At 42.5% G+C, this 10,270-nt stretch overlaps 1 non-coding gene across 1 annotated transcript; it reads left to right on the top strand.

The window, feature by feature from the left end:
* On the top strand, window positions 403-474 carry TRNAC-GCA. Its single transcript has one exon. It is a non-coding gene; the product is annotated as a tRNA-Cys (tRNA).

Here is a 10,270-nt window from a genome sequence, read left to right on the forward strand (position 1 = left end):
TCCCCCATCAGTCCACAGCCCCCTGAGCTACTGGCAGTGCCCACCTTTCCTCTCATTCACCACCAACTGCCCGTCTTTTTTCCTGTAGCATCAGATCGCCCGTCACAGTCAGCTCTCGTTTACACTTTGCAGCCTCCCCCGACTAGATAGCGCTCAGTCCGCCCCACTCAATTCCTCCCTCTTCCTTACAGGGTTCAGATTCAAATCGGGCGCTGCACAGAGACTACAATCTTCCAGACAGGGAGCCCCTTGCCGATTGTCGAATCTAATCAGTGCTGTCAACCCCTTCCTTCCCTGCACTCATTCCAGCAAATCACCAGGCAAGACCCAAGTACTCACAGCCAAGATGGTGACTCTCCTCCCAATGCTGGGCCTGTAGTTGTGTAACCCTATGACTGGATTTCCCTGGTGGCTCAGACGGTAAAGCGTCTGCCTGCAATGCAGGAGACCCAGGTTCGATCCCTGGGTTGGGAAGATCCCCTGCAGAAGGAAATGGCAACCCACTCCAATACTCTTGCCTGCTAGATCCCTCAAAGATGGAATCTATACACAACCAAGCAAAGCACCAACAGCATGCCTGCCTGCATGCCAAGTCACTTCAGCCGTGTCCCACTCGTCCTGACTCTATGGACTACAGCCCGCCAGGCAGTACTCTGTCCAGAGGATTCTCCAGGCGAGAATCTAGAGTAGATTGCTATGTCCTCCCCTAGGGACCAAGGGATTGAACACAAGTTTTACATCTCCTGGACTGGCAGCTGGGTTCTTTACCACGAGCGCCACCTGGGAAGCCCTCTACACTGGTAGAACAGATGTTAAAAAGGGTGATGAAGGGGGGACCTCCCTGTAGTCCAGTGGTTAGGACTCTGAGCTTCCAATGCAGGGTGTAAGGGTTCAATCCCTTGTCCGGGAACTAAGATCCTGCATGGCCTGCTGCCAAAAGATTTGAAAAAAGGAACTGAGAATAAAGGGAGATTGACTGTGACGTATAAAATGGATTGAGAGGGGAGACTGCAAAAACACGCAGACCGTGTGTGAATGAGATATGACCCCAACATGGGGTAAGGAGGTGTACCGGAATTAGGGACAGACACATCAGTCTAAGACCTAATGGGAGATTAACAGGATTTGGTAGTAATTCCACAAACAGAGAGAAGCAGAAAGTGACTCGATGGCATTTCCTAGGTATGGAGGTAAGGCCATGTGGAGAAGCAGTTAGGAACTCAGTCTTCAAATCCAAACAAACCAAAGTTTAAAGCCCGCATCTACTGATTACCAGCTGTATGACCCTGGTAAAGAGGCTTCCTCTTTCCAAGCCCAGATTTTTCTTTTATAAAATGGCAGAGTTATGAGAAATAAGTGAAATGTAAGGTACTTTTAATGGTGCTGGCAAGAAAATACACATTCAAGGAAAGTTAACCATCATCCTTTTCCCTCTGTTCCATCTATCCATCAGAGATTCTCTGAAAGGAAGATGGTACTCTATTTTCCCACAGAAAACTGACCATTCGTTCCCCAAATGGTTTAAGCCAAAAAGAATATAACAGTTTGTTTCAGTGTTTACCACGGTCACAGCGGCTCATCATGAAACTTTGCTGACAGATAAATCAGGCACCCAGCTGACATATAATAATCACCATGGACAAGAAGGAAACCAGGTTCATGTCACAGCATGATTTGTTTGCCCTTAGTGAGAAACTCTCCCTGCCAAATTGCTTTCTTTTTTGGAAACCACAAATGGAAACCTTAAATTCACCTCCTCCTATTCAGTGAAAAACAAAACAAGTTCAATACTAAAACAGTTGTTTGGGGTTGAAGTTGATCAACTTTGTTATTGTTATCAACAATCCTGGCATATGTGTATTGAATCATATTATATTTTCAAGAGTATAAGTTGATATCTACATTGGCATCCTTTTAAAAGTCCTTAACTTGCATACCACTGACCAAAGTCCAAATGTTTCTTTCTGTATTAATACCAATACTACCTCTGATCACACACAGTCACTACTCTTGATGTGAGAAACACAGTTCAGTCTTTTCCTGAAATTTTACCTCCTGGTTTTGATTAACTGAAAAGAGTCAAGACAACGTTTTGATAAATGGCAGGAGGCAGACTGTGCTAAGACATGCTCTTCTGGCCCAGGAATGGCCTCGATCTGAGAACATAAGATAAGAAACAGGAAATGAAAAATGAAAATAAAAATCCCCCCCAACTGTAGAGCATATTATTAGTAAATAACCTTCTGGAGATTGTTTCTCTTTTTACATCCAAAAATAGGCTTTTGGTGACTTTCTGGCTAGATGAGCATAACTTTTTATGAGAGACAGGACCAGGATCCACATAAATTTAGAACAAAGCTAAAGAAGTCACATTTTCTCAGTGAGCATTCTCTTTCTCTCTTCCTTTCATTTGTTATTTCCCTTCAGTTAATAGAGACTCTATCTCCACAGAAAAGAATTTTGTCAAGTACATTAAAAAATTTTATTTGCATACTTATTCACTCAACAAACACTTATTTTAAAATGCCGATTATAGTTGAAATGACTGGAACACATTTCCCTTTTTCTCTCTTTCTGTCCTCCTTATGAGATGACTAAGGAATATATAGAGGAAAAGGCCACAGAAGTCTGACTATGCATGGAATTTCCTGGTGATCCAGTGGTTAGTTAGGATTCTGGGTTTCCCCTGCAGGAGATACTGGTCAATCCCTGGGCCGGAACTAAGATCCTGTGAGCCATGCAGCTTTCCAAGGAGAGGGTCAGGGGAAGAGTGACTATCCATTAGCAACTACTTGAGAAAATTGAAGAATGTGAGTCCAAAGAGATGAGATCCCCTGAGAATCCCCACATTCACTCTAAGTGCAGCGACTTTTCCTCCTGGTTGCCCTGGGTGATTCTAGTTTATGCTATGTGCATGCTCAGTTACTTCAGTTGTGTCTGACTCTGCGACCTCATGGACCATAGCCCGCCAGGCTCCTCTGTCCATGGGATTTCCCAGGCAAGAATATTGGAGTGGGTTGCCATGCCCTCCTGCAGGGGATCTTCCCCACCCAGGGACAGAAACCACACCTCCTGTGTCTCCTACATTTCAGGTGGATTCTTTACCGCTGAGCTGCTGGGGAAGCCCAGTTTATGCTCATATTCCTGGAATAATTATTGATAGGGGTCCCAATCAATCACCAGACATGTCCCAGTTTGGAGATTAAATTATATGGTTTCCATATGTAATGTCATTTGGGAAAATCCAAGATTTCTGTTCAGAGTAAATACTTATTCCTTACTCCTCACGTCTCTCACAGGTAAGAGTATTTCCATACTACACCCCAGATGAAAATTTTGGGAGAATACTTCTGGCTTCCCTCTTCTCCCTCTGGTATTCTGGGAGTACCACACCACTTTATTTGTCTCCTGAGAAATCTGTATGCAAGTCAAGAAGCAACAATTAGAACCAGACATAGAATAACAGACTGGTTTAAAATTGGGAAAGGAGTATGATAAGGCTGTATATTGCCACCTTGCTTATTTTCCCTATATGCAGAGTTCAGTTCAGTTCAGTCGCTCAGTCGTGTCCGACTCTGTGACCCCATGAATCGCAGCATGCCAGGCCTCCCTGTTCATCACCATCTCCCGGAGTTCACTCAGACTCATGTCCATAGAGTGCGTGATGCCATCCAGCCATCTCATCCTCTGTCATCCCTTTTCCTCCTGCCCCCAATCCCTTCCAGCATCACAGTCTTTTCCAATGAGTCAACTCTTTGCCTGAGGTGGCCAAAGTACTGGAGCTTCAGCTTTAGAATCATTCCTTCCAAAGAAATCCCAGGGTTGATCTCCTTCAGAATGGACTGGTTGGATCTCCTTGCAGTCCAAGGGACTCTCAAGAGTCTTCTCCAACACCACAGTTCAAAAGCATCAATTCTTCGGTGCTCAGCTTTCTTCACAGTCCAACTCTCACATCCATACATGACTACTGGAAAAACCATAGCCTTGACTAGACGGACCTTAGTCGGCAAAGTAATGTCTCTGCTTTTGAATATACTGTCTAGGTTGGTCATAACTTTCCTTCCAAGGAGTAAGCATCTTTTAATTTCATGGCTGCAGTCACCATCTGCAGTGATTTTGGAGCCCAGAAAAAGAAAGTCTGACACTGTTTCCACTGTTTCCCCATCTATTTCCCATGAAGTGATGGGACCGGATGCCATGATCTTTGTTTTCTGAATGTTGAGCTTTAAGCCAACTTTTTCGCTCTCCTCTTTCCTTTCATCAAGAGGCTTTTCAGCTCCTCTTCACTTTCTGCCATAAGGGTGGTGTCATCTGCATATCTGAGGTTACTGATATTTCTCCTGGCAATCTTGATTCCAGCTTGTGTTTCTTCCAGTCCAGCGTTTCTCATGATGTACTCTGCATAGAAGTTAAATAAGCAGGGTGACAATATATAGCCTTGACGTATTCCTTTTCCTATTTGGAACCAGTCTGTTGTTCCATGTCCAATTCTAACTGTTGCTTCCTGACCTGCATACAGGTTTCTCAAGAGGCAGGTCAGGTGGTCTGGTATTCCCATTTCTTGAAGAATTTTCCACAGTTTATTGTGATCCACACAGTCAAAGGCTTTGGCATAGTCAATAAAGCTGAAATAGATGTTTTTCTGGAACTCTCTTGCTTTTTTGATGATCCAGTGGATGTTGGCAATTTGATCTCTGGTTCCTCTGCCTTTTCTAAAACCAGCTTGAACACCAGGGAGTTCACGGTTCACGTATTGCTGAAGCCTGGCTTGGAGAATTTTGAGCATTACTTTACTAGCGTGTGAGATGAGTGCAATTGTGTGGTAGTTTGAGCGTTCTTTGGCATTGCCTTTCTTTGAGATTGGAATGAAAACTGACCTTTTCCAGTCCTGTGGCCACTGCTGAGTTTCCCAAATTTGCTGGCATATTGAGTGCAGCACTTTCACAGCATCATCTTTCAGGATTTGAAATAGCTCAACTGGAATTCCATCACCTCCATTAGCTTTGTTCGTAGTGATGCTTTCTAAGGCCCACTTGACTTCACTTTCCAAGATGTCTGGCTCTAGATTAGTGATCACATCATCATGATTATCTGGGTCATGAAGATCTTTTTTGTACAATTTTCCGTGTATTCTTGCCATCTCTTCTTAATATCTTCTGCTTCTGTGAGGTCCATACCATTTCTGTCCTTTATCGAGCCCATCTTTACATGAAATGTTCCCTTGGTATCTCTAATTTTCTTGAAGAGATCTCTAGTCTCCCATTCCATTGTTTTCCTCTATTTCTTTGCATTGATTGCTGAAGAAGGCTTTCTTATCTCTTCTTGCTATTCTTTGGAACTCTGCATTCAGATGCTTATATCTTTCCTTTTCTCCTTTGCTTTTCGCTTCTCTTCTTTTCACAGCTATTTGTAAGGCCTCCCCAGAAAGCCATTTTGCGTTTTTGCATTTGTTTTCCATGGGGATGGTCTTGATCCCTGTCTCCTGTACAATGTCATGAACCTCATTCCATAGTTCATCAGGTACTCTATCTATCAGATCTAGGCCCTTAAATCTATTTCTCACTTCCACTGTATAATCATAAGGGATTTGATTTAGGTCATACCTGAATGGGACATCATGCAAAATGCCAGGCTGGATGAACCACAAGATGGAATCAAGATTTCCAGGAGAAATATCAACAACCTCAGATAGGCAGGTGATACCATACGAATGCCAGAAAGTAAAGAAGAACTAAAGAGCCTCTTGATGCAGGTGAAAGAGGAGAGTGAAAAAGTTGGCTTGAAACTCAACATTAAAAAAAATTAAGATAATGGCCTCCAATCCCTCATTTCCTGGCAAATAGATAGGAAAGAAGTGGAAACGTGACCGATTTTATTTTCTTGGGCTCTAAAATCACTATGAATGGTGACTGCAGCCATTAAATTAAAAGACACTTGCTCTTTGGTAGGAAAGTTATGACAAACCTCAGTTCAGATCAGTCACTCAGTCACGTCCAACTCTTTGCAACTCCATGGACTGCAGCACGCCAGGCTTCTGTGTTCACCAATCCCCAGAGCTTACTCAAACTCATGTCCATTGAGTTAGTGATGCCATTCAACCATCTCATCCTCTGTCGTCCTCTTCTCCTCTTGCCTTTAATCTTTCCCAGAATCAGGGTCTTTTCCAATGAGTCAGTCATCAGGTGGCCAAAGTATTGAAGCTTCAGCTTCAGCATCAGTCCTTCCAATGAATATTCAGGATTGATCTCCTTTAAGATTGACTGGTTGGATCTCCTTGCAGTCCAAGGGACTCTCAAGAGTCTTCTCCAACACCACAGTTCAAAAGCATCAATTCTTCAGCACTCAGCTTTCTTTATGGTCCAACTCTCACATCCACATATGACTACTAGAAAAACCATACTTTGACTAGATGGACCTTTGTTGGCAAAGTAATGTCTCTGCTTTTTAATATACAGTCTAGGTTGGTCATAGCTTTTCTTCTAAGGAGCAAGTGTCTTTTAATTTCATGGCTGCAGTCACCATCTGCAGTGATTTTGGAGACCAAGAAAATAAACTCTGTCACTGTTTCCACTGTTTCCCCATCTATTTGCCATGAAGTGATGGACCCGATGCCATGATCTTAGTTTTTTGAATGTTGAGTTTTTTATGACAAACCTACACAGTGTATTAAAAAGCAGAAACACCACTTTGCTGACAAAGGCCCATATAATCAAAGCTATCATTTTTCCAGCAATCATGTACGGATGTGACAACTGGACCATAAAGAATGCTGAACACCAAAGAACTGATGCTTTCAAACTGTGGTGCTGGAGAAGACTCTTGAGAGTCCCTTGGACTGCAAGAAGATCCAACCAGTCAATCCTAAAGGTAATCAACCCTGAACATTCATTGCTGAAGCTTAAATTCCAATACTTTAGCCACCTGATGTGAAGAACTGACTCACTGGAAAAGACCCTGATGCTGGGAAAGATTGAAGGCAGGAGGAAAAGGGGACCACAGAGGATGAGATGGTTGGATGGCATCACGGACTCAATGGCATGAATTTGAGCAAACTCCAGGAGATGGTCAAGGACAGAGGAACCTGGTGTGCTCCATCTATATGGCTGCAAAGAGTCAGACAGGACTTAGAGACTGAACAACCATTTCTGGCTTCTCTCTGCTCTCTTGAGTTCTCCTCCAAATGGGAGATGGCTGAGCTAACTGCTGAGGCTAAGAGAAGGGGCTGGGTGTGCTCAGCCCTGCTTTGGGCAGCAGGGGTTCCTGGCAGATCTCACTGCTCACACAGAGGGCACACTTGTCTGCTGGTCACTATGTGGAGCCTGTGGCCGCCCTTCTGTTTCAGTGCCAGCTTGAATAAATTTGATTAATTTGCCCGGGGAATGATGCCAGTTAAGCCAAGGGGCCTCAGATCCACATTCTTCAATCAACTTAATCAGTAAAATATTGACATTTTAATCTTCATTTTTTGTTTTTGTCTCCTATGTCTTATTTGTTATTTGGCTCCAAATTTGGGTAGGGAGGTTTATTGAACTCCAAAACTCTAATGTCTTCGTACTTTAGCTAAGAACACTGAGGCATGGGCACAAGGGATGACCCTGTGGATTGAAATAAAATATGGAGATTGACGCTTCTGTCCTGAAAAGGGTGGGAAGCTAAAATTTTAGCCTTGGGGTGGGGGTTGGGGACTGCATCCTGTCTTAAACTACAGAAGCACAGCTTCACGTAATATTCCAAGGAGATTAAAGCAGGGATTAATTCACCAAAATAAGTTTTTGAGCCCCAGAAGGACTGAATGGAAACAAGCAGAGCATCAGCATACAGATCTTTCAGACATTCTTCTGAGCAAGTACGGTAAGATTTACTCTCCACTGTGTGGTGAAATGTACAGGCATGCTCTGCCTGTTCAGAGGAGACCTGGATTTCCTGTGTTAGTTAGAAGGGGTGTGAACTGTTCTCACTAGGGGATGTGTCGAAAGCCACTTCTCTGATCACATTATCAGCAATAAAGCTCTCATTCTGTTCCCCGTTTGCACACCTCAGTTGGTTTCAAGCTCAGAAGGGGAATAAAAGGATATTATTATCTGTTTCCCTCTCTCCATTACCAACAACTCCAGTGTCCAACAGATATGCCAGGAGTCTATCATTTGTAGAGTTAAAAAATATTAACTGTAGTTGAAAACTCTCTCCCACCACACAGAGTTTGCAGTTATCCTCTGAGAGCCTTACTAATTATGAAAGAACAGGTGAGGGTCGGTGGATAGGTAAGGAAAGCACGAAACATGGAAGAACAGGGGACAAACCAAGCAGATAAAGTACCCTTAGAGGAAGAGAGACAACGAAGGAAAGAGACAAATTTCTTTAAAAGTCATTAGGACTTCCCTGGTGGTGAAGTGAATAGGAATCCAGCTACCAGTGCAGGGGACGCAGGTTTGATCCCTGGTCCAGAAAGATCCCACACACCACGGGGCAACTGAGTCCACAGCCCACAGCTACTGAGCCCTTGAGCTGCAACTACTAAGCCTGGGTGCTTCAAACCTGTGCTCCGCAGCAAAGGCGCCGCGGCAGTGAGAAGCCCCACCTTGCAACGAGAGAGCGGCCCGAACACAGCAGTGAAGACCCAGGGCAGCAAGAGCAAGCAACACGTTATTTTTAAAAAAATCATTGAAGTGAACAAAAACAAAACAGAAGGTGTTGCATTCATGATTAAGAATAGGAAGCAACAGAAAAAGAACTTTTGAAATCAGAAGAAAACATATTAAAGCTATTGTAGCAAAACCCAAAGATTCAATAGAAGTTTTGGGAGAGAGGCTGAGAGAATGTACCAGAAAAAAAGGAATGTGAAGCTAAAGGAGTAGAAAATAGGCGAGAAAAGAAGAAAAGTTTAGATCGGTCTGGAAGGTCCAACATCTTAATCATAAGACATCCAGAAAGAGAGAAAAGTAATAAATGTAGACGAGGAAAAGACAGAGAACTAATTCAAGGGAATTCCCCGGAACTGAAGGATGTGAGTTTACAGATTCAACAAATCTCCTGAGGGACCCGGCCAGTGAATTTATTTAAAAATACCAAGGAGAGATCACTGTGAAATTCCAGAACACTGAGTACAAAAATGAGATCCTGAGACCATTCAGAGAGGGGAAAACACACACACACACACACATCTCACAGAAAGACAGGTTTCACAGAACAACTCAATAAGCTAACAGAAAATGAAGAAATTCCCTTGAAATTATGAAAGAGAATGATTTCCAACTAAGAATTTTATATCCTGTTCACATGTCAATCAAGTAGGAAGCTAGACTAAAGACCTTTTCATATATGCAAGGTCCCATCTTCTTTACCTCCCACTTATTTCTCAGGAAGCTGCGGGAGTATGAATTTCATCAGAATGAGTGAGGCGATCAAGAAAGATGACATGGAATCCAGGAAGTGGGACGAACCAAAGAGGAAGAGGAAGAATATCGGGAAAGGGAGATCCTGGGATAACAGCTTTACAGCCGGTCGTGAGAGCAGTCTCAGCTGCAGGAGCTCAGTGAAGGGCTCCAGAAGGGCTGTCTTCAAAACAAAAACAGAAAGAAACTGAGATGCACTTGAAAGTACAGAAAGGAGATGTATTCTGCTGGCGGAGAGTTTGGAGATAGATTAATGATACAAAGAAAACTAAGCGAATGAAAAAAAAAAGGCAGTGATCATCTCCAAGGAAAATAAAAAGCTGTACAAAAGTATATTACATGACTCACCTGTGCATATAAACGTTGATTTAACCAAAACTTATCACATGCTTATAGTGGTGAGAATAGAGGTGTAAAGAAAAGAAATACTGAGGAAACAGTTTAAGAGAAATAAATATTAATCTTCTAAATAAGGAAGTCACTAGACAATATCCAAAAAATATTAAATATGAATTAGTAATATAAGAATAAATAAATTCATTAAACTCTGAGGAGAAATACTAAGGAATTGCTAAAATAGGTAAAAATGATCTTATCTAAAGACTGGAAAATCAATATTGAAAAGAGTTAGGCAAGGGGTATGGTGGTTTTCAGTTTTAGTGATCTGACTATTTCACTTTTAAACTGTGCTCATATATCAGTTTGTTTTTCAGTATAAACTAAATCAACAGCTTGTCTTCCCAGACTAAAATATAACTTGCTTGTACAAGAGATTTGGTTTTCATCCACTTTTTCAAGTATTCCCTCAACACTTCTCTCTGTAAAACTGATCAAAACTGCTTAACAAGAAGAGAAAACAAAGAAAACAAAAATGGGCA

This window comes from Capra hircus, chromosome 24 (genome assembly GCF_001704415.2).
Source record: "Capra hircus breed San Clemente chromosome 24, ASM170441v1, whole genome shotgun sequence".
NCBI classification, from domain to species: domain Eukaryota; kingdom Metazoa; phylum Chordata; class Mammalia; order Artiodactyla; family Bovidae; genus Capra; species Capra hircus.